At 40.6% G+C, this 23,170-nt stretch overlaps 1 long non-coding RNA gene across 1 annotated transcript; it reads left to right on the top strand.

Moving 5' to 3' along the window:
- Nucleotides 1–20,367: 20,367 nt before the first annotated feature.
- Nucleotides 20,368–22,906, top strand: LOC309855487. The gene is made up of 3 exons (XR_014306829.1): nucleotides 20,368–20,648; nucleotides 21,569–21,733; nucleotides 22,774–22,906. It is a non-coding gene; the product is annotated as an uncharacterized lncRNA (long non-coding RNA).
- The last annotated feature ends 264 nt before the right edge of the window (nucleotides 22,907–23,170 follow it).

The raw sequence follows: 23,170 nt of genomic DNA, 5'->3' as shown, positions 1-23,170 counted from the left end.
GATAGAAGAGAAACCACAACCCAAGTATGCGGTTGACTTGTAAGTATTTGGCTTCAAGGCCTCAGTGTTGAGTACTCAGCCTCCGTGAACTGGGCTGGCTCTGTCCTCTCCATTCTCATCTTACTCCCGAGGAGGAAAGGCACGGATTTGAATTGTTCCCCTTGCACTTGCTCGGCGAAGCCAGGGCTCCTACGGGGAGTGACTCGTCTGTGAAGGAAACTCGGCCTCATCATTTGTCCTTGGGGCAGGTGGGCTTTGCGTTTAGTTGTTGTAGTGAGTTCTGAGAAACTGGTTCGAGCTTCGGGAGAAAAAGAGCAGGCAGGAGAACCTCCTTGATTCAGGAATATTTAGACCTAACTAGTATAGGAAAAATAAAATACTTTCACATGATTCAGCTTTACTCACTGGGCTTCTACTCAGGCATAAAATCCTAGTTAATAAGAGAGTACCGTGTTTCTTATGTTGCCACAATTGTACATACAGGGCCTTTTGAGAAGGAAGCATGGCCAGCCAAGGCAGGAATCAGGGGATTTCAGTGTTCTTGGAGTCCCGTCCTAATGCAACTCCTGCATAAGATCAATCTCTCATTTGCTGGAAACGTAAGAGCTGGGGTGACTTCATTTGTATAGACTAGACAGATTAAGGGAGTCTAGGCTAAAAATAGACCTTATATACTGTTCCTTTTTATCCACATCCAAACCCTGGCCACTAAGATCACAAGAGGCAAAGGAAAATAAAGCTAACAAAAACTACACCGAGGGAAAGAGATTATTTTATGCTCTACAATCCAGGACATGGCAGGTGTGGGCTGGGATTGTCCATTCGTAGGCATCTCCGAGTGCTACAGGGAAGATTTCTCAGAGAGTCGTCTTTCTCATTCATTGCACATGTGCTTATTGAGTATTTATGGAACACTAGAAATTTTATGGTGCAAAAAATGATAAAATTAAGTGCCTGCCTTGATAGAGCTTGTGTTAACCTGCCCTCCTTGTGGTAACAAAGTATAAAGAATCCAGAGAGGAAAGTGAGTTGTTTCAAATATAAAAGATGTCTTTTAAGTAGAATCCACAATAATGAATGCACATTGAAGAATTTAATTCATTTGCATGGCAAAAGGACATGAGGAAATTCTGTTGGATCTAGGCTTTGGCTCGAGTTCTTCTCCGTTTATGAAACAGAGCCAAGGAAAGCCACTCTCTTCTCCCACATGACCTGCATTGATTGCTACTGGCAAACTTCCTAGGGCCTTGAGGTGAAATAGCCTTAAGATGAATCCAGCACTGTGCAGAGTAGAGAGAAGAAACAAATAATCGGAGGCCTGATCGCCATCCCTGTTTTGTGGGGTTAAATTATTCTGAAGCCTACACTCCTTGGGGATGCCCTCTTTTGCAAGATCCTACAGAGGTTGCACTAGTGTTGTAGGGGGTTTTGCTTTTGTTAAATACAAATATGTGAATGGACTTAGAAATTGATAGTAGGTTCGTAGTCAGGAGTCCCCCAGGGACTGGAAGTTATTTGGCAGGGGCTTATTTGGTCATCCAGTGTTGAAGGCAGTGGTATCTACACAGTTACAGGAATGTGGCTGTCCATGGCGTGGAGTGGTAAACAGCTTAATCAACTATCTGAGGTATCCATCAAAGGTGAGGCTATGAGAGGCCAAGTTGCCACTGCCAAGAAATAGCATTCGTGCTGTGTTTTTTTTTTTTTTAATCAACACTGAAAAGATTAAGGATTAAAGAAAGACAGTGGTGAGCTCAAGTTTCAAATTCATAACTCATTGTATAAACTAAATCTCAGGGGCTTCTTCCAATGGCTTAATGAATTTCTCATCTCTCTGTGAGCATGGAAATAGCTGAAAAGCAAATGTGCCATGTGTTTCTGCAGTTGTGGATTTCCACACCGTGTGCCTCACGACTACTGAAGAAACCTGATGAGACAGCAGGGCCATGGTTGGTAGGAAGAGAACTACTAGCACTAGCGTCGGGTTATCTGGGATGGATTTAGCAGATGAAGGAATTCAGGCATCGAACTGCAACAAACTTTCCATACCAGGTGAAGTCACTCCTTTCTACTTCCTAAGAGGTTGTTACTGCCTTGTTTAAACACTTAGAATCTCACGGGATGGAGGGAATTGTGTTTCAATGGGAAGCCAGTTAACCTCATCATCATGCTGTGTCATATTTAAATCTACAACTGCATTAGATCCCATCACACTGGGGGCAGAGGATGGGGAGGAGGGATTATGTCGTCAAGACCAGTAGGATGGGATATACCAACCCCAAGAGCTGGAGCAATTTCCTAATTCATATCGGGAAGAATCTGGGGAACGGGTCTATGCATGCTTGAACAAGGGAGGAAATATAGTTTCAGATTGGGCTGGGTTTATCCATAGGAGTGCTAGAATTCTGGTGTCAGTGTGGCTTTAATCACTGGCAGTAGTGATTATGATTTGGTTGAGTAACCAAAATAAAGTCTCAGGTATCTCTCACTAATAGTAGTCAGACTGAGAAGGCAGAAAATGTTTGGAATGAAACAAGCAAAGAAGTCCAAAGGTATTGGGAGAGAAAATATGTTGGGAGTACATCGTGTGTGGCTAACGTCTCCCTACCTTGCTTTGACCAGAGAGGACTCTGAAGACAGAGCATCTATCAATGCCTGATAGCTGATCTGCAGACTGGAGAGCCAGCAGGCTAACGATTGTTGAAGGAAGACACGGAAATTGAAATGACTCCCTGATTTCAGTGGATAAGGTAATTTCCTGAGGTGACGGAGGCTGGGTTGTCACACTTCATCCCCCAAAGTAAGATGGATGTGCTTACCATAATAGGTGTCAGGCACTGTGTGCTTGGTCATCAGAGTCTGAAGTTCTGTTGGGGTGGCTGGATAATCTGAGATTCTGAGGATGGAAACAGATGATGAACCCATTAAGGTCCAACTTGATTTGTATGTCTGAGCAAGGACAGGTCAGATGAGCAAAGCTCTGGCTTGGACAGCATCATAATATCAACTCTTTCTTTGATTCCATATTCAGTGTCCTTTGATTGATGGAGAAACCAGGAGTGCACAAGAATATCTGTGCGATAGTAACTCAATAATGTTTTTCGAATCTCCTGATTAGCCTTCCTCAAAGGACTCTATGGTTATTTTGAGAATAACAGGAAGAAGGAAAAGGGACATATCTCTGTCTCTACCGTCAACCTAGCACTGATTCCTTGTGGGCTAGTCTCCTGTAAATCTCCCTGGATATTGCTTTAGCCACATATGTACAGTAATCAAGGCTGGGAGTACTGAGGAAGTGGACTCAGGCTACACGTTCTAGACCCCAGGCCCCTGATCATACCAGGATAGGAACTTGGAGGTCAATTCTCTGCTTTGTTTTACTACCATAACTATAAGGCTTGAACACGAGCCTTCGGTCCTGCCAGAGGAGAGACTGATACTTTTCCAGTCATGGAGCTTAAAAGTTTCAAAGTCTGAAAGGGTACCTTTCTTAATATCATCTGTTGGGTTTTATAAGATCTCTCTGTGCTGTTCCAGAATTCATGGGCCACAGAAGACCATACACTTGCTGTTTCTTTCACCCTGAGAGATTCTCCAGTAAATGGTGTGTCTGAAGACCTAGCATATATAGTCTTAAATCCTTCTCCCTTACTGTACACACACACACACACACACACACACACACACACACACACACACACTTAGGAATGATGATTCAGTATTCATTAATGCAGTGTTATTATCATTGTTAGGAATAGCTAAGTGGGAGCTTCTAGAATCTTTCCTACTCACAATGGGAATAAATCAAAGGCATTACCACAGGCCTGGTGAAGTTACAAATATTTGCAGTATCATTTAAGACTTGGAAGATGTGGGAGTGGAGATCCTCATCACTTTTGTAGTTGGCTGTCTAGTTCAGCTAGTGAAAAAGAAATATGGAGCACAGAGAATGACTATAGATTATCAGAAGTTTAATCAAGTGGGGATTCAATATTGCAGTTTTGTACAAGATGTGGACTCTTCATTGAAGCAAATCAATATGGCCCTTCCTAAGCACTCATTGATTTGACAAATGCTTTTTTCTCTAACTCCAAAAGCAGTAAACAGCAGAAGTTTGTTTTCATGTGATAAAGACAGCTGTACATCTTCACAGCCTTGTCACAGGATTATATCACTTTTCTGGTTCTGTGTCCCAAGTTATTCTGCAAGGATAAGTAATTACCCCATCAGTGCTCGGGACATCATCATGGCCAGCACCCTACTGATATATAGAAAACCTGGCAGGGTCCCTATTACCTTGTAAGACACATGAGTACCCAGCATGAAAAGTAAATGCCACAGAAGTGCAAGGATCTATCACTTCCATAGGGCTCCTATGATCTAAGTAGTTTCTTTTTGATTTTGAAAGAAAAATAAGTTGTAAATCTGTGAGCAGCACCAATCCATATACAGTTGCCCTGAACCATTGCTAGCTTGACCCAAAGAACAAGAATGCTCCCCTAACTGGTGCAGACCACAATGTAAGCCCCCCTTACATCTGGCCCTTGTGACTCCTTGGGTCCTCTAGATGCTGCATAGACCCTGTGCTGAGAGCAAGAGGGAGCTCTGATGATTTTGGAGACATCATGCCTTTGCTGTACATAAATTAGCTCTTGACTTGCCTCCAAGCCCTACTACATGGGGAAGGCCTGACTGTACCATTTCATGTGACCGTTAGATCTTGGCTGCCCAATATCAACTGAATGTTCTCTGACTCACCATGTCATAAATTTTGGTATTCATTATGGTTGAGTTTTATGCTTAATAAATATGTGAATTTGGGCAAGTTTCCTTTTGTGCTTTGGTTTCCACATTAGCCAGAAGTTGATGATAGTAAGTACTCTACAGTGTCTTGATGGGATTAAATGGTTTGATACCTGTAGACCACAAACAATAGTGTCTGGCACATAGTAATGGCTTATTAAATGTTAACTTTATGGTTATTGTTCTCCTTTGAGGAAGAGGACCTGTAATCCCATAGAGCTCAGATTTGCAAGTGTGGGTCATTGGGAATCATGATGGTTCACTCTTGCACCCAAACCAATGTGCTCTTTATCGAGGGGTCCACAGTCCCATGTAAAGGTTGTGTAAGCTGTCCTGGAAGAGGGGATCCCATCCTCACAGAGCGTTGCTCTCCAGCTGGTGCTGCCGTGCCTCCAGATGTTAATTCCAGTGATTGTGGAGCTCCTTCCTCATCAATGTCTTGCTTACCCCATGTACAGTATTCCCAGGTATGGAATATGGTGCCTCCTAAATGAGGACACCTCATCAAGGGCTGTGATTTGTTCCAAATGGTAGGAATCCAAATTCTAATAGTTTGCCTTCTCCTGTGTAGGGAACATCCTGGCATGTCCTTGACCATGGGAGCCCCCAAGTCTTTACTGGAGAGACAGGTCTCTGAATGTTCGCAGGAGCACTCTCCTGTCCTCCTCTGGAGCACAAGGTCTCCACAAGCCCCAATCCCACCTCGCTCATCCTGCCAGATGGCCCTGATATCACTGATCAGATGGATCCATGTGATGTTTTATGGAATATCCAAAAACTCTAGATTTCTCTAGACCATATTATGGTGGGGCAGGATTGTCAAAAAGCCTTGGAGAAAACTGTAAATGTGCAACTTTACTTTTTCCAATGGAAACCTAATGGTTCCTGCTCTTCTTTGTTGATTGGGAAAGAAAGTATGTATTAGTTAAGTCACTAGCTATTCGTCATGTGGCTGAGGCCACAGTCATCTGTTGTAGCGATGCTATTACCACTATCAGGGCAATTGGTCAGTCTACTACTTGAAGTCCACAATCCTTCTCCAGGATACATCCATTTCTTGCAGGAGGCAGCCTGGCAAATGAATGGAGCTGTAGTTGACATTGGGTCCTCCCTGTCTTTAGATCTAGAAGGGCGGCACTACTCTTTTACCTTCCTGGTATATACTTTCCATTTATTATCTTGACTGGGATGGGGGGTAAAGTCAGAGATTTCCCCACTATCATAGCTCTTACTACACAGGCCAAGAACCCATTGTGAAGGTTACTTTGATTTTTAAGCAAATTCAAATGTATTTATGTACTTGGGAACTTTAGAAAAGAACTTTGGGTGGATTTGTAGACCCAGAGCCTCACTTTAGGTTGCATTAAGTCTGGGAGTCCACTAATTACCTGGGCACCATAGGTTCTCATGACAACAAGGGGGCCAAATGGATACTTTAGTGCACTGGGTATCCATATCAACTCAGACCTTGTCTAATAGTCCTTGAAATGCCTGAATATTGCTCTATTCTCAGTGAACAGTTATGAGAGTATATTGTTTCAGGTTCATCTGGGGAACGAGTGGAGGTGGGGTTACAGCATGCATTTGCCAAGTTGTTTTAGGGTCTTGCTTCCTGTGGACACAGCTACCTCTTCAGTTAATGGCTCTTGACTTTGAAAACTGCCTCTGGATTGTGGCTTTTTATAGGGAGAGACAGCCTCCTGCCTCTTGCTGATCCATTCTTGCTTTCTTTTGATTATATGTGAAATAACACCCTCACACATGTATTTTTTTGCTAAAGAATCCATGTTACGTTCATCATCTGCATACCCCACCAGCTGCCACTCTGACCTGGATGGTTGTTATGATCATTGTGAATCCCCACCTCTCAGATTCTGGTATTTAAAAGCCATTGACTTCACTGCTTTAGACCTTAGTATCTCTGTGGCTTTCATTGAGGCAAGTTCTGTTACAGCTTCTCCTCTCTCAGGCCTGGCCTGCATAGGGCAGTCACTGTTGACTCTTAGTGAAGCTGATACCAGGGATGGGCAATCTCCTGAGAGAGCTGTTGCGGATCTGCAGGGCAGCAGGTCTGCACTTTCTTCCTCCACAGGGGTGTGGAGAGGTCTTGACAGGGAGGGGAGGCTCACTACTGTAGGCTTGGAGGGCTCTGAAGAGTCTGGATGTTGAGGAGAGGAGGCTGTGCATACAAGGGAACATTTTGTACTTTCCACTCAGTTTTTCTGTGAACCTAAAAGTGCTCCAAAAATGAAGTTTAAGAATTAAAATAAAGAGTCTTAGGAACCCAAATCTCAAGGGACATCTACCCAGATATCCTCATCTCAGTGTCAGGACTCCAGGTCCACCTAGCCAGGGCCAAGCTTGCTAGGAAAGACTTGCTTCAGCTGAGGCTTCAACTGCTTTGAAGATGAGTGACTATCATGGAAATCCTTAGTTTTGTCTTGGGCCTTCTCCATTCTCCCAGGAGAGAAAATTGGCTTCTTTTAGGCTACCAACAAGGATGCTGGTCTTTACACTTGATTCTCAGTTATTTGTTGAGTAGTGTCAGCTTTTCATTGGGAAGGACATTGTACTGACTTAAGGGCCGCCAACCATTCCACCATTCTTCTGTACACTGTTTCCTGTTCTGTTAGATTTGCCAGTCGTTGCATTTCCTTCTGTAAGAATAGTCTATGCAGTCACATCAATGGCTCTTTAGCAATTGGGCTGCCTCTTTATTCCAGGGTCTGTTCATGGCTCACACACCACTGGGATGGTGTCCTCATCATCGGATAGGGAGTTGGCCAGCCAGTCTTGGAACCACACCTTTCCTGCCAGCTGTCTTGGGCTACTCTTGGAGTCTGTTGGGTTTTGGGAAGTAGACACTGAGATGGAGACAGAAAGCTTTTGTGAAGGGAAAAGAGAGGAAACAAGGTTGTCCTGGAGGAGCTCTCAGACCCTCATGGGCCTGACAGATCTCAGCGCTGCCAGTGTGGAGGTCCAGAGCCGGGTCTGCCTGCTAGACTGTTGCCAGTTGGGCAGAAATGGTGAGGGCTTTGTACCTCAGCCTTGTTCTGTTATCAGTCATCCTCTGGGACGATCCTGAAAAGAGTGTCACTTGGTACAAATGCTGTCTGCTAACCACACTCCTCCCATATTAAAAAGGATCTGAGGGACTCAGCCCCACTTCTTCCACACATGCTCCAAATGAATTCAGGTAGTGAAATGTGGGGATGAGGTTGATCTGCAGTTTGTATAATGGAGACAGTACATTGCTTCTCCAGCGTGAGAGCTTACTAGCATAGTGGCTTCAAAATAATAAATCATTTTAGCATTCGTTTCTGTCTGAGGGACAAAGGACAGTGTGCCTCCATGTTACTGTGACACATCAGTGTCATCATTGTTTCATTTCATCTTATTTATTCATCATACAATTGAGATCAAATTGTGGATCTAATCTAGAAAGTATTTGCAGTAACCTTGAATATCATTATGGTGCTTTTCGTGTGTACTTTCAAAGTGCTTAGATAACCATCATCTCATCTGGTCCACAGAATAACCCTATCAACTAGACAGAGCAGTGTCAGAAATTCTCATGGTCAATTTTTATGGGTATCCCATAGCTTCTAAAGATATTTTCATGACACCAGAAAAATTTAAAAAAGATTTCCACATGATCATAGGGGCCCTTAGCTGCTCTAGAAGTGATCCAGGGACTACTAAAACTGAGGAACAAGCACATTCTTTTTATCTTTTATTGGAATATAGTTGACATGCAATGTTATACTGGTTTCAGGCAGACCATAGTGATTTGATAAGTCTGTACATTAACCTATGCTCACCAGCATATTCTCAGTGACATTACTCTCACTTTTTTCAGTTTTTGTCATGACTCTAAGTTCATGTGAATTTGCTGAATTTAAAGGTAAATGATATTATTTGTTGGCACTTGAATTTTAACCTTAATATATAAAATGTAAAACATAAGGAAATTTGGTAAGTGATAAAATTCACTAGTTATGACACAGATTTTAAGTTTCTCTTATACAGTATTTATTTAGGTACATTTTTACATTACTGCAAATATGTGTATATATAATTTTCTAATTTGCTTTTTTAAAAAACTTGACACCATTAAAGCATTTCCAAGACCCATAATTCTATAGTCATCAGTACTATAATTTTCTTTTTAAGGTTGCATTTATTAAGTTTAGAGAGAGAGGGTGAGTTGAGAGAGGTAGGGTGGGGGGAGAGGGAGAAAGAACCTGAAGCAGACTCCTATGGAGTGCAGAGACCCCACCCACCCACCCCCGGCCCGGGCTTGATCTAATGACTCAAGATCATGACCTGAGCTGAAACCAAGAGTTGGACATTTAAGTGACCAAGCCACCCAGGCACCCCCATTACTGTAATTTTAAAAGACTGTCTACTACTATATCTAGTGTTTTAAAATATTTTAAACATGGTTTAAATGGCATTTTAAAAATGAATTTCATGGCAGATAAACATCTGGGGACATATACCGTGAAAAAGACATTTTAAAATAGTATATTCCCATTTTTAAAAAACTGTACCAAAAACATATGGTTAAAAATCATTTGTAATGTAGTTGTTCCTGTGAGATTTTAGCATTCTCATTGACCTTTCAGCCTGAATCTAAAAATAGAAGACTTTATCAGAGGTTTAGCTGTAGACCTATTTTTAGATGTATAGCGTCATGACCTAAACTTAATAAAAATCAAACACAAAGAGTTGAAAGTGGGAAGCTTCTTTGTAGAAATTCCTTTAGGGCTATATCCTGCCTAAATTCTACAAGAAGAATTCCCACAGAAATCAGTAGGAGATTAAAATAAATATCAATGGCAGGATACAGTCCAAATTATGAACAAAAACTTTAAACTTGACAGGTTAATTGTTTTTCAGAATGATTGGAATTTGGGGGCAGTATTTTCATGAGGGAAAACCAGCATGTTGGCCATAGATAAATTTGTACACAGCATTTTGTATAGTAGAGCCTTATCTATGGGAATAATGCCCACCAGTTGTTTTAAGACATTGGTTTCTACCATTTTTAAAAACATTTTAAAACAGTTTTTGAAATTATGTTGTTAGTCACCATACAGTGCATTATTAGTTTTTGATGTTGTGTTCCATGATTCATTGTTTGTGTATAACCTCTAGTGCACCATGCAACATGTGCCCTCCTTAAAATTTTTTTTTATTTGAAAGAGAGAGAGAGAGAGCTTGAGTGCATAGGGGAGGGGTGCACCACTTGGGCCGAAGGCAGATACCCAACCAACTGAGCCACCCAAGTGCCCCAGTTTCTACCATTTTGAAGGGAAGTGTCTAGATGAGGCGGCATTCTGATTTTTCATTAGTGGGTCCAATTTCCAATATGCTTTTATTTTAAGTAGGACAGACAATATACAAAGTGAAAAAATTCATTTCTAACCCTCCTTGCTTAACCAAATTACTTGAAAATTATTAAGAAAAAATTATACCACAGTGAAAGCTTCAAAGGGGAGATTGGGCGGTGTGAGGCTTGAAGCCCTTTCTCTGCAAGATGTTGCAACTAATACGAATGTATACAGAGTGTTCGGTTGCCTAACTTCTCATCTGGAGCACTTGACTAGAGGTTGTATACAAGTCAGGTTTTGCATTCATTATTAAACTTTGCCCCAGTATGCCACATAACAAGTGCACAGCCTGAGACCTATTAACCTCTCTGAGTCACTTTTTCCTTTTTTGAGAAAAGAGGGTAACAACACCTTTCTGTGAAATGAGGATGAGATTCAAGAAAGAGCAACATAAGCATGGAAGCATGTTCTAATAACAAGTAGAAGTCAGGAGTTAAGCAATCACGGACGATGACTCAGCATTCCAGGGATGACAGGCTGTCCTGGGCGTCTGGTGTCCTTTCCTTACTGTGATTAGGTGGCGGCCTAATTGCATCTCTGTTCCAGATATTATGTTCTTGCTCAAAGCTGGTTGTGAGGGAGAGGAATGATGTCACTGATGCCCATCCCTTTTATCAAAAAATTAAATGAATAGATGAACGGTTTCCCAGAAGCTTCCTTGCATCTGTCAACATGTGTCCTGCCTAGAACTATACCATATGACCAATCCTAGCTACAAAGGAGACTGGGGATTAGAGTGGAGCATTTTTGGCACAAGCAAAATTGGATTGTCTGACCCCTTATATAAATTATATTAATTATCTTAAAGGCACTTATAAAAATTATAATAATATTTTGGATAAAGATAGGCACAGAGCAGATGCCCACTGACCTCCATGAGATCAATAATGAGACTTGTTCAGTGTGCTCCTGTAAACTCCACTGTGAGAGCTTTTGCTTTACTGGAGCACTGTCATATAAGCCGGTGGTGGGCACATAGTACATGGCCAGGAATTACAAGGGGCTAAATCAGTAATATTCATTTCAACGAAGGTATTCAATTCAAACAACAGTAAGTAAGTGCCTGTTATATTCAAATTATGGTCCAGGGGCTGTAAGAAGTATAGTGATTCTAATGACATACCGAAAGGGACTATATTCTGATAGGCAGGTAAACTTGAGTCCAGACAACCCAAGCCACATGCACAAGGAGCATAACCAGAGATTTAAATGAAGACTCTAGAAATATAAAGCAATAACAATTATTTTCCACTAGAAATTAAGTGGAGAGTCAATTGGAAGATTGGTGAGGAACACTGGCAGGGGAGGATCTAAGAGGAAAGGACCAACTTCTGCAGTGGCCACGATGTCAGTGACTGCGGTAAGACCTCACAAAGTAATTTGTTTTTATTTGGAAGTGAAAGAACAGACTTATGAATGAGTCTTTGGAAAGCAGTGACAAGAGTGGTTTTGATTATTTAACAATTCAAAAGTAAGAACAAAAACAGGATTTCTTTTATGAAGTTAAAAGATTCTAGTATGATGATAGCACAGAAGAATATGGAAATTAAATGAGGTTATCTAGTCCAATGGGAAAGAGTACTTGGTTGAAATGGAAACAATTTGTTGTTTTCTGTGAGACCCAAGATCTTGAACAGTAAAACATAAGAAAAAAAATTTAAGTACCAGTGGGAAAATGATACTGCCTCTGATTAACTTTAGAAGCTGGGCACAGATTGAATTTGTTATCAAGGAAGCTGTAAGAGAGCCCCAAATAAATCAGTTTGATTCCAAATTTACCTTAGGTTGAAAATGGTCTGATCAAAATGTTTCCCATACTGCATGGAAGGAAAACCTCTATCTAAAGCATGTTGGCATTGCTATATTAGTTTCTTTTAATACCAGGTTCAGCAAATATTTTAAGATGATTGAGGCATGAAAATCTGTTTGAGATTAAAAACCTGCTGTTAGCCCAAGGAATGTAATAGTAAATGAAATGTCAGGAAAAATTCAGTGTACATGTTTGAGCTTGTAGAACAACCATGTTCAAAGGAAATTAAACTGAAAAAAAAAATTTGTTTCAATATGGCCAATTCATGACTATATTAGATAGTTTATAAAACCTCTTGTTCAGTGGCTACATTATAAAACTCTTTCTGTGTAAGTATACATTCCCTTCTCTGATGCTAAGAGCTAATGTTTATTGAGCATTTACTATATTCTAGCTACTGTGCTAATTAAATTACACTCTTTGTCATTTAATCTTCTCAGCAACCTAATGAGGTAGAAATTATTTTTAATTCTCCTTTAGCAATGAGAAAACTGCAAAGTGGTAGTGTGTCTGTGGTCCCACTGTTATTAATCAGAAACGTAAGACTGGACCCTTTCTGGACTCTTTCTCACTGTTAACCATACTCTCATGTACTATTTCTGTTGTTTGGATTCACTAGATATGTTTCAAAAAAAGTTGGGGGTAGAGAGGAGAACTTGGGTGATTGACATACCCTTGATACTAATACCCGTGATTCTATCTTATTCAAGTTATTGAATTAAGTTTAAACTAAAGTATTCTCAGCTCTATAAAGAAAGTCTTCCATTAAACATTAGACATAATTCTACACCCATTTTCCACCATTGAGCAAGTTTACCTCTGGAAAAGACTAGTTTCCATTAGTTGAGAAGATTTTGTGTATTCAGCTAGGGAAATAAAAAATGTTTTATGGTATGATAACTATAAGAGTTTAAGAAATACATTATGGTTCTAGGACTCAGGTATGTTCCTTTTTATATATTCTCTTTAATGTTTAATGAGGAAATACCTTGTTTGATTTCCCTTCTTTGAAAGGGAACATTCATTTCTGAAAGTTATAAATCTGACTGTGGTTGTATTTCATGTAACAAAAGATTTTGAAATGAAAAAAAATACAAATAAGAGAACTCCACAAAAATGGTGTTATTTATACTGTTATTTATAATTTGAATACTGTTATTTATAATTTTTGATGGCATTATGGTACAATTACATTGATAGAAATATGACCTTTCATTAAATGACTGCCTTTATGGTTTCCACGAGCCATTCTTCCTTCTCACGGAGCATGGTCCTGGGGAGCTCTGTAAAAAGGACCTGTCTTGAGCGTGGTTCATGTTGCCGGAGGATTTGGGGCACAGAATGAAGAGAAGTGGAGACCCGCGGGGAAAAGGAGAAGAAGCTGAAAGCTAGGAAATGTCTGAAAATTTAAGTCTATAAAATCAGGCAGTGCAAACACAGGAGCCCAAGTAAAGTATATTACAGAGCATCTATGAGCCAATTTGGAAAGTTGAGCCCAGAAGATTCCCCTTGGGCACAAGATAGGAGGTAAGGATTCTCTTACAGGTTGGCAGCAGTAGATCTAGATGCTGGGAAAGAGATCAATTTTAGGCACTTAAAGTTATTAAAGTCTCATTTTCACAATGGAATCTCTCAACAGTGGACAGTTCAGCTAACAGGATAATTTAACCGGGAAAAGAATTTACCCAAAATATTCCTGAAGGACTGATATAAGAAACTTTTTACTGAGGCAAAAACCCAGAATTTATTAAATTGTACCATGGACATTCTACAAGCAAATCTAATATTAAAGGTATTAGAAGTTTTTCCCCCCACAGGGACTTTTATTTCTTGACCTAACTTTGCCCCTGGATCCAAAATTCATACAAATTAAGTGGTGAAATGTTTGAATTACCTTAAAATGACACATTATGAATTTAAAGCAGAAGAAGGGAAGATGAACTAACATTTGCCTAAAGTAACAGATTCACTAATTGCAAGCTTAACAGAGAAAGTGTTCATGAGAATAAAAATACCATAAGGAAATCACAATTCAGGAAATTTCTTTATGATGTAAAAGTCTTATAGGTAAAAAAACATATATATAATATTAATATATATATGTGAGATTTTGCCCTAATGAATTATTATACAGTCAAATAGAAAAGACTTTAGGACCCACAAATCACCGCTCCCGTGTACTAGGCGCCTGCTGCACATCAGATACTGCCTTCGTGCTTGACCTGTTGAGGGCTGTCTCCTCTGGGCTTCGCATCAAACCCCCAGAGTAGCTGCAACTCCTCCCTGCACAGATAAAGATGCAGGTGCAGATAAGAAACAGGCTCCCAGAAGGTTCCATGATTTGCCAGATGTGGGATTAGAAGTCTTTCATGCGTGTCTCCAAAACTTGACTTTTGAGGGTAGATATGCCTATTAATTCTACTTTTCCCCCATGTTATTCATTGTCACATAAACAAGGGAGATATATGTTCCAAGGGGGCATCCTAGGAACCCTAGAATTGTATATTATTAGATTGTGCTAAAAGCATACAATTGAAAGGAAATTTTGTATCATCACCTTTGAACATTTCAGGGTAAATCTTTTCAATGACTTGAATTTGTTTTATAATTTATTTTTAATTTTTTAATAAACATATAATGTATTGTTAGCCCCAGGGGTACAGGTCTGTGAATCACCAGGTTTATAGACTTCACAGCACTCACCATATCACACATCCTTCCCAATGTCCATAACCCCACCCCGCCTCTCCCCCGCTCCCCCAGCAACCCTCAGTTTGTTTTGTGAGATTAAGAGTCTCTTATGGTTTGTCTCCCTCCCGATCCCATCTTGTTTCATTTATTTTCTTCCTACCACCCAAACCCCCACGTTGCATCTCCACTTCCTCATATCAGGGAAATCATATGATAGTTGAATGACTTGAATTTTGATGAAAGCGTTGGTTTCCCTTCTATAACTGCCTTTTTTTTTTTTTTTTTTTTGTCCAGGCTTTAAACAAATTGACAGATAAGATGAAGAATAATGTATAAGGAAAATGAAAATATTGCTAGCCACACCCTCCAACCAGCAAAAAAACAGAACAAAACCTCCCAACAACTAACAAGGGTTACGTTTCCAAGGGCTAACTAAGCCTGGTAAATGAATCCAGAATTAGACTTACCCACCCAGTCAAGGCATTAGGGACCAACGGTTTTAGGAGAAAGCTGGCCCCCCAGACCAATAGAGAAACTCTACAGTTGGGAGCCAATAGCTCTCAAGAGGGAAAATGGGCTAGCTTTGCATGCCCAGTTCTTTCTTTTGAAATTTATCTATCAGATCAACCACTCCATCTCCATATGGCAGAGTAAACGGGCAGACAAGAGGTAGGTTTTATAGTAGTAGAATCACCTTCAGAGAAGGAAAACACAGGGTTCCCTTGAACAGATTTGTTTGGTTTCTTCTTCTTCACTGGCTAAGCTCCTCAGCCCTTGCATGCATGATTGGTGGTGGTGGTGTTGGGGGCGGTCCTCTCTCTGGGAAATGAGTGTTCTAGCACATTCTAGCTGCTGCCACACACACAAGGCCATTCCTCGCCCTCTCTCGGAGACCAATCACTGCACCCTTAGTCTCCTTTTGGCACCACTTCTAGGAAAGATACATTTTGCCCTACGAAGGCTCTGAAGTGAGTTTGCTACTGCATTAATTAATCCACTCCAGGGCTACTCTAGGTAAGCATTGACAATTTACTCGCTACTTCTATTTTCCATCCCAAGTTATGTTCAGCTGTGCATTCCAACATAACCTGTCACTGGTTCTACAAGGAGGTTTAATGACATTATTGAGAATTAAATATATAAATGGTACAATAATAAGATGCCAGAAAAGCTCAGTAGAAGCCCTCTTCTGCTGTCAAATTCTCAGAGAGGAAGGCCACACTTACTAAGCTTTAAATAAAGTAATGTTTAAAATTTAATTTTCTTGATAATATGAGTTAAAAGTTAGAATTTAAAATAATGCCCAATTTTTAATTCTGCTAGAGGTTTTTCTTAATTGGATACATGAAAATGGGGTGTATTTCTTCAGGACCTCATATATTGTATTAATTTAACACAGTGTCTAACATGTCTCTCTCTCTAGAGTCCAAAGAATTAATAGAGCATGAAGGCATGTAACTACACTGTGCCTGTAGATACCAACTTTATGAAAAATGGGCAACCCTTGGGTCCTAGAATGTTTTCCCAAGTAAAAAATCCCTTGAACTCATGTAATATTAACTGAAACTATAGTAAAAGCTCAGTTATTTCTAAATGAAAGAAGGCATATTAATTTATCTTTTGCTATATGATAAATCACCCCAAAACTTAGTAGCTTATAACAACAAACATATCATCCCATGGTTCCTGTGGTTCAGGAATCCAAGAGCACTCTTTCTAGTTGGGTCTTACTCAGAGGGTGTGTCCCACTGCCCTCCAAGGCTGTGGTCAGCATTTCCAAACCACTCACGTGGGACCTTCTCACCAGACATTGGCCAAACACCTCAATTTTGCACCATGCGATCCCCTCCAAAGGCTGCCAGAGTTCCTCAGAACATGGCAGTTGGGTTCCCCCAGAGCCAGTGGTCTGGCAGAGAGAAAGAGGAAGAGTGATATGGCACTGTCATTTAGTCCTAAGTCCTGAGTCATGCACCGTGTTTTCTGTCTTACTCTATTCCTTAGAAATGAGTCACTCGGGGTGCCTGGGTGGTTCCGTTGGTTGAATGTCTGACTCTTGTTTTCAGTTCAGATCATGATCTCAGGGATCATGGGAGGAGCCCTTCTTTGGCTCTATACTCATTGGGGAGTCTGCTTGAGATTCTCTCTTCCTCTGCCCCTCTCCCATGCATATGGTTTCTCTTTCTCTCTCTCTCAGATAAATAATTCTTAAAAAAAAAAAAAAACGAGTCACTCAGTATAATAATAACTTCAACAGAGAATATTACATGAAGGTTTTAGTACTAGGAGGTAGGGAACATTGGAGGCCATCTTGGGGACTGGCTCCCTAAAACAGGTGATAGAAATAAAAAAATCTTAATTTTTATTCTCACCAAGATGCCACTGGTGAGTTGATACAAGGTAAGCAGAATCTATGATTTGTTCATTTAAATTTAATAGGGGTAAATCTCCAGTAAAAAGGTTTAGTACAATGCACCTACCATTTCTAGCAAAGAAATCTGCGCAGGGTTCTTAATTTCCATTTCCTTTTTGAGTGCTGTGTTCTTGGCACTCAGTGATATGTAGACAATGAACTCTATCTGGTCATATAGCTACTATGTATCTTGTAACAATAATTTTCAATCCTCTCCACAGTGGCTAATGTTTCTGCCTCTTGTGATAGAGTTGCTACAGCCCAAGAAATTTGTTTTTAGTGATGGCTTTCATCTTGTCCCCATACTTATTTAAACCAGAAAAATACTAGCAACATTTTCTTGTGATGAAACTCCTGTGGATGCTTCCAAAGCCTGTGCCGCTTGGGCTCTGCCATACGCTCCTCAAGACACTTTCTTTCCTCTGCTTGTTTCTTAGATTCCCACATTATCAAGTGAGACCATTGAAAGCCCCCTACAGTGACTATACCTCCTTGATACCTCTCCTCTGTTTTTCCAAGTAGTTTCCATTTGAGCCTGTGGAGATCCTCATAAATCCACGGTCCTTTCTATGGTCCTGACTAGAGAGACTAAATCCAGGCAATTGATCATTGATCTATTGCTGCTCACCACACTTGCCATCAACAAAGTAAAGATAGACTCCCAGAACACTCCATGGCACATGTGAAACTCAGCTGCCTCGTAGTTTAAAAGCAACTGTATCAGGGGTCCCTGGGTGGCCCTGTTGGTTAAACATCCACATCTTGATTTCAGCTCAAGACATGATCTCAGGGTCTTGGGATCAATCAAGCCCTGCATCGGGCTCCACACTGGGCATGGAGCCTCCCCCTGAGGTTCTCTCTTTCCCTCTGCTCTCTCTCCTTTGCTCTCTCTCTCTCAGAAATATATAAATCTTAAAAAAATAAATCAACTATATCAGAGTCTACCAATTTATGGAAAAACTCTGGTTGTCTCTAGAACTTCCTGGAGTTCTGAGGTCTCTCTCGTGGCTGACATCTGTTGTGGTTTTGCATGTATATGTTATATGTGAGTGTATTTCAAGGTCAAGAAGCAATCAGTTTGGTTCTAAACTGCTGATGCCTTTTGCTGATGCCTTTTGTTGCCTTGTACATCTTTGTTGAGGTCGCTCTAGACTTACCTCCATAGAAAGGTGCTTCAGTGAGGTGTGTGAGTCATTAAAGGGGGCAGAAACAAGCCAGCAGGGGGTTCACGAATGGAATACCCTCCAGAGGAAGAAAGCATGGAAGCTTTCTCTTTTAACAAAAACAATCCAGGCTCTCTCTCGGCTGAAAGAAGAAAAACACCTCTCTTACACTACTCGTGTGTTGATTGTTCTTCTAAAAGTGTAGCTATTGCTTTTTAACACTATTATTTCCACTGTGGGATTTGAGGAAGAGATGAGCACAGACACCAGAAAAGAATCCGTTTTTCAAGAGAAAGCTCTCCCACTTGCCGCCTGCCCTGCTGGCTGCACCTCACCGTGTGCCCGGTGCCCGATTCCTGCCTCCCCCCGGCCACCTTCTCAGATGTCAGCGGAGATCTCCCGAACGCCAAGTGCAACAAACTCCCCATACTCCCCCCCCCCATGGGCTCTCTCTTTGATATTTGAGACTCGGCTTTTTGAAATGGTGTGTTTTATTTTTGGGGATCACTTTTTCAAAATTCTCATCTGCCTAGACTTCCTTAACCATTGCATTCTCCAAAGTGTTGGCTGCATCTCCGAAAGCTCTTTTCCTCTCTCTCCCGACTCATCACCAGTCCTGAGTCCTTAAAGAAGGGATTCCAGACATCTGTCCCCAGGGCTGGTGTCTTCTAATCACATGTTCTGCAGTGAGATTGCACTCTGCCCTGGCTTCGAAGGCAGTCTCCAGAAGGGGCACTCAGGGCGCTGTAGCCTTAGCCCTAACCTGAATTTCTGGCTTCCGACTGAATAGAGCAGTATTTCATTTTTCAGGGTAATCAGGGTAATGTAAATGTGTGCAAAACTAAGATCTATCTATCTACCTATAGACCTATAGGTAGATAGATAGATATAGATATATATCTGTATATCAACACTAAGATTGATTGATTGATTTTCTACCAGAAACCAATTTCCTTCATATATTCCTTATCCCAGCCAATCCAGTCCCCATTCTTGAAGTCACTGATGTCAGGAACAACACGATCATCGTCTGTTGCCACTTGCTCATTTCCCATGGTCACCCAGGCACGTTGGAGGGTGTGTATTGCAGGGGTCTGTCTGTCCAGCTCTGGACTCAGACCTGGATTAAGTCCCAGCTCTACCATTTCTTTGCTACGTGACCTTGAACAAACTCCTTAACCTCCCTGAACCTCAATTCTCCCAGCTGGAAAACAGGGATACTAAGCAGAAAGCAGCTCCCAGGGCTGTTTGGAAGACTGAACGGACAAGAGTGCCGGCGTCCTTACTCCAGTAAGGGGCGCAGAGAAGTCAGCCTGTGTCTGTTTCAGGCGCATCGCTGTGCTGGTTCTAACCCTGGACCGTCTTTGGGTTGTGCGCCCCACCTTTATTTCCACGGCCACTGCCTTAGTTGAATTCCTTTGGTTTTCCCATGTGGATTATTGCATTGGACTGGCCTCCTTGTTTATATTTTCTTGCCCTTTAAATTCATCATTTGTTCTGTCACACGCTTTCTCTTACAAAAGCCCGGAAATGTTCATGCCACACTCTGCTACTTTCACGCTCCCGTGGCTTCCCATTTGCTGTAAGATCATGTCCGGTCCCTAGCACGGGATCCAAGTCCTTGATAATCTGCATACAACTTTCTGTCCTCATCAAATGCTTAGGCTGCAGTCACACTGGGCTCTTCAGTGCTCCCGAGGGCACTTTTCCTAAACCCGTGACTTTTCTGAAGAGAGAAAGAAGAAATCCCTCAGCCTGAAGTTCTCTGTGCCGTTGCAGATATAAGCTAAAATTCCTTTCCTTTCTGCCTAATTAGCAGATTTTCCTCTTACTGTCCTCACCATTTTTTAACCTCATTGTCGTGATTTATAGGTTCATTTCTGCAACAACTTTGTAAGCTCCTTGAGAGCAGAAACCTTGTCCGTGTCTTTGGACACAGTCCTAACAGCGAACAGATGAGGAGGAGGCATTTATGTACGTGAATCTGTAACTCTCAACCGTCCTAGGTTGGGAGCTTTAAATTGTGGATTCTACTCTGTTGCCAAATTTATAAGTTTATGTTTTTATAATTATGTGCCTCTTTTCTAGTTGGAGGACACTGTGCAAGGAAACGCATGGCCCGTTCCTGGCAGCGTGCCGTGTGAGCCCGCCTGTGAGGAACAGAGGGAAAGCGGGAGGCAAGACGTTCGCAGTAGCACAGCGAAGATGTTAAAAATTAAATCTGAAATACAATAAGTAAACAAATCAATGTAAAACTCTGTAATTAAAAGAACAAGAACAGCATCAGCAAGAATCCAGATGGAAAGTGTTTTCTGAAATTAACATCAGTCTCTCACACCCTAAGAGTCATTGGTTCTAACTTTACTTAGAAACAGGTACTGTTAAAAGAAATTCGACTTTATTTAGTGCCACATCATCGACAGATACACTTTCCAGTGTTCACGCAGTTTTATTTCGGAGTCTCGTTTATTTCTCGGTTTTATTGAAGTTCTACGCCAAATGTGAGCCCTGTGGAGTTAATGAGCAGAAGCATCCTTTTCTACCCCTATTAAAACTTGACTGTTGGCTATATAACACTGAACACACCTCAGCTTCTTAAACAAGGTGCCAATATAGTTTGCACTACTTAAAAAGAAAATTAAGAAAGGTACCTTGGTGTCATGTATTGGAACCATTCCAAATCCCTGAATGCCTGCTCATGTAGTCTTCATTTTCAAAATAAATGAAATCTCCAGTCTCTTGGTTGAAACACAATTTGTCTGTTTAAACCTCTGTTTTCAAACATTTATCACACCTCATAATTCCTCCTGTGATACCAGTATCCTAATTTTAAGACACATCTTCAAATATAAAGCTAGTAAACATAGAAACTTCTTTTGTTGTCTCTACTTACTTTAAGATTTTGATTATTTTCTAAGTGTAAAATCTATATGTGTTATAGAAAAATAGAGAAAAGCAAAAAATTTTATTTTATATCCAGATGTATCAACTCTTTCTATTGTAACATTTCTAGATCTTTTCCTATGTGTTTTACAACCTCTTATATACTTACGTTCTGCTACAGAGTCTTCTAAAGTTGTGTCCTTATTTTGTCATTTAACATTATAACACGTTTTCCCACATTAGTAAAACCCTTGCATGCAAATTTTAATGGTCTTATGCATACAGTTGACCCTTTACCCTGCATGGGTCCATTTACATATGGAATTTTTAAATAAATATAGTACAGTACTGTAAATATATTTTCTCTTCCTTATGGTTTTTTTTTTAAAGATTTTATGTATTTATTTGTCAGACAGAGAGTGAGAAGGATAGAGAGAGAGCCCACAAGTAGGGGGGAGCAGCAGACAGAGGAAGAAACAGACTCCCCACCGAGCAAGGGGCATGATTCAGGCAGGACTCAATCCCAGGGATCACGACCCAGGTGGAAGAAGGACACTTAAACAGCTGAATCATCCAGGTGTTCCTTCTTTATGGTTTTCTTAATAACATTTTCTGTTATGTAGCTTACTTTATTATAAGATTACAGTATATACTACACATAACATACAAAATATGTGTTGATCAACTCTTTATGTTATTGGTAAGGCCTTTCATTCAACAATAGGCTATTGTTGGTTAAGTTTAGGAGGGAGTCAAAAGTTCTATGCAGATTTTTGAGTGCACAGAGGTCGGTGCCCCTAATCTCTCTACATTGTTCAAAGGTCAGTTATATATCACCATTTATTAACCATTCCCTTATTACTAGGTGTTTTAGTGTATTTTAAGGTTTTAGACATTACAATGATACCCTAAGCAATTCTGTTGTCATAAAACTTGTCTTTAAGAGTGAGATAGACAGAAAATCTGTTGGTTTTTCTTTTTTTTCAGCTTACAGGTCTTCACACTCTCATAGAAACAGAAGCCCATTTTGAATGGGGAATCCATTTCATTACATCTTTGAAATCGCTGTCAGCCTTGCAATGAGCACATATTAGCATGAATTTTTTGCTTATTTATTATTATTTTTTAATTTATTTTTTATTTTCAGCATAACAGTATTCATTATTTTTGCACCACACCTAGTGCTCCATGCAATCCGTGCCCTCTCTAATACCCACCACCTGGTACCCCAACCTCCCACCCCCCGCCCCTTCAAAACCCTCAGATTGTTTTTCAGAGTCCATAGTCTCTCATAGCATGAATTTCAGAGCACTAGTGACCTCATTTTCCTGGAAACTGTGGCTGGTTCAGGGAAAGGCACATAATACAAGTCATGGCAATCAGAGAATTTTTTAGGTGGAGCTTTTCATTCAGGCTGCTAAAGTGATAGGCAACTTCACTCACTGTTAGGAGTGAACCTGCCTGAATGGTGGAGAAAAAGACAGAGCTTTGAACTATACTATTTAAGCCTTGCCTTACTTTAGAAGCTCTATGCCACTAATTTTTGGTTATTTGCAGTTATTATTTTAACTTCAATACCACTGTAAGCCTGAAATAATCCTGATTAATTAAAATTAGATCTTTGCAGGAAGTTGGAAGGATGGCTGATAAGAAGCCCCAGACTCTCTCTTCCACAGAGACACCAGTTCAGCAACAACACCACCATTCCCTTTGTGAGAAGTCCAGAAATCCAGACATGAAACTACTAAGAAACGACAATAGTAAGTCCTTTTTCATCAGTAATTTCTCTAAATATAAATGGATTAAACTCCTCACTCAAAAGATAAAGAGTGGCTGAAAGAATAAAAAGAAAAATCCAGCTATATACACTGTCTTCATGTGACTCACTTTAGATTGACATGTAGGCTGAAGGTAAAAAATGGGATAAGATGTTCTATGCAAATGGTGACCAAAAGAGAGCAGGGATGGCCTGAGTTATATTAAGCAAAATAAACTTTAGGAAAAGACTGTCAGA

The sequence above is a fragment of the Mustela nivalis genome (genome assembly GCF_964662115.1).
Source record: "Mustela nivalis genome assembly, chromosome: 20".
NCBI classification, from domain to species: Eukaryota; Metazoa; Chordata; class Mammalia; order Carnivora; family Mustelidae; genus Mustela; species Mustela nivalis.
This window is presented reverse-complemented; position numbering and strand designations above follow the sequence as displayed.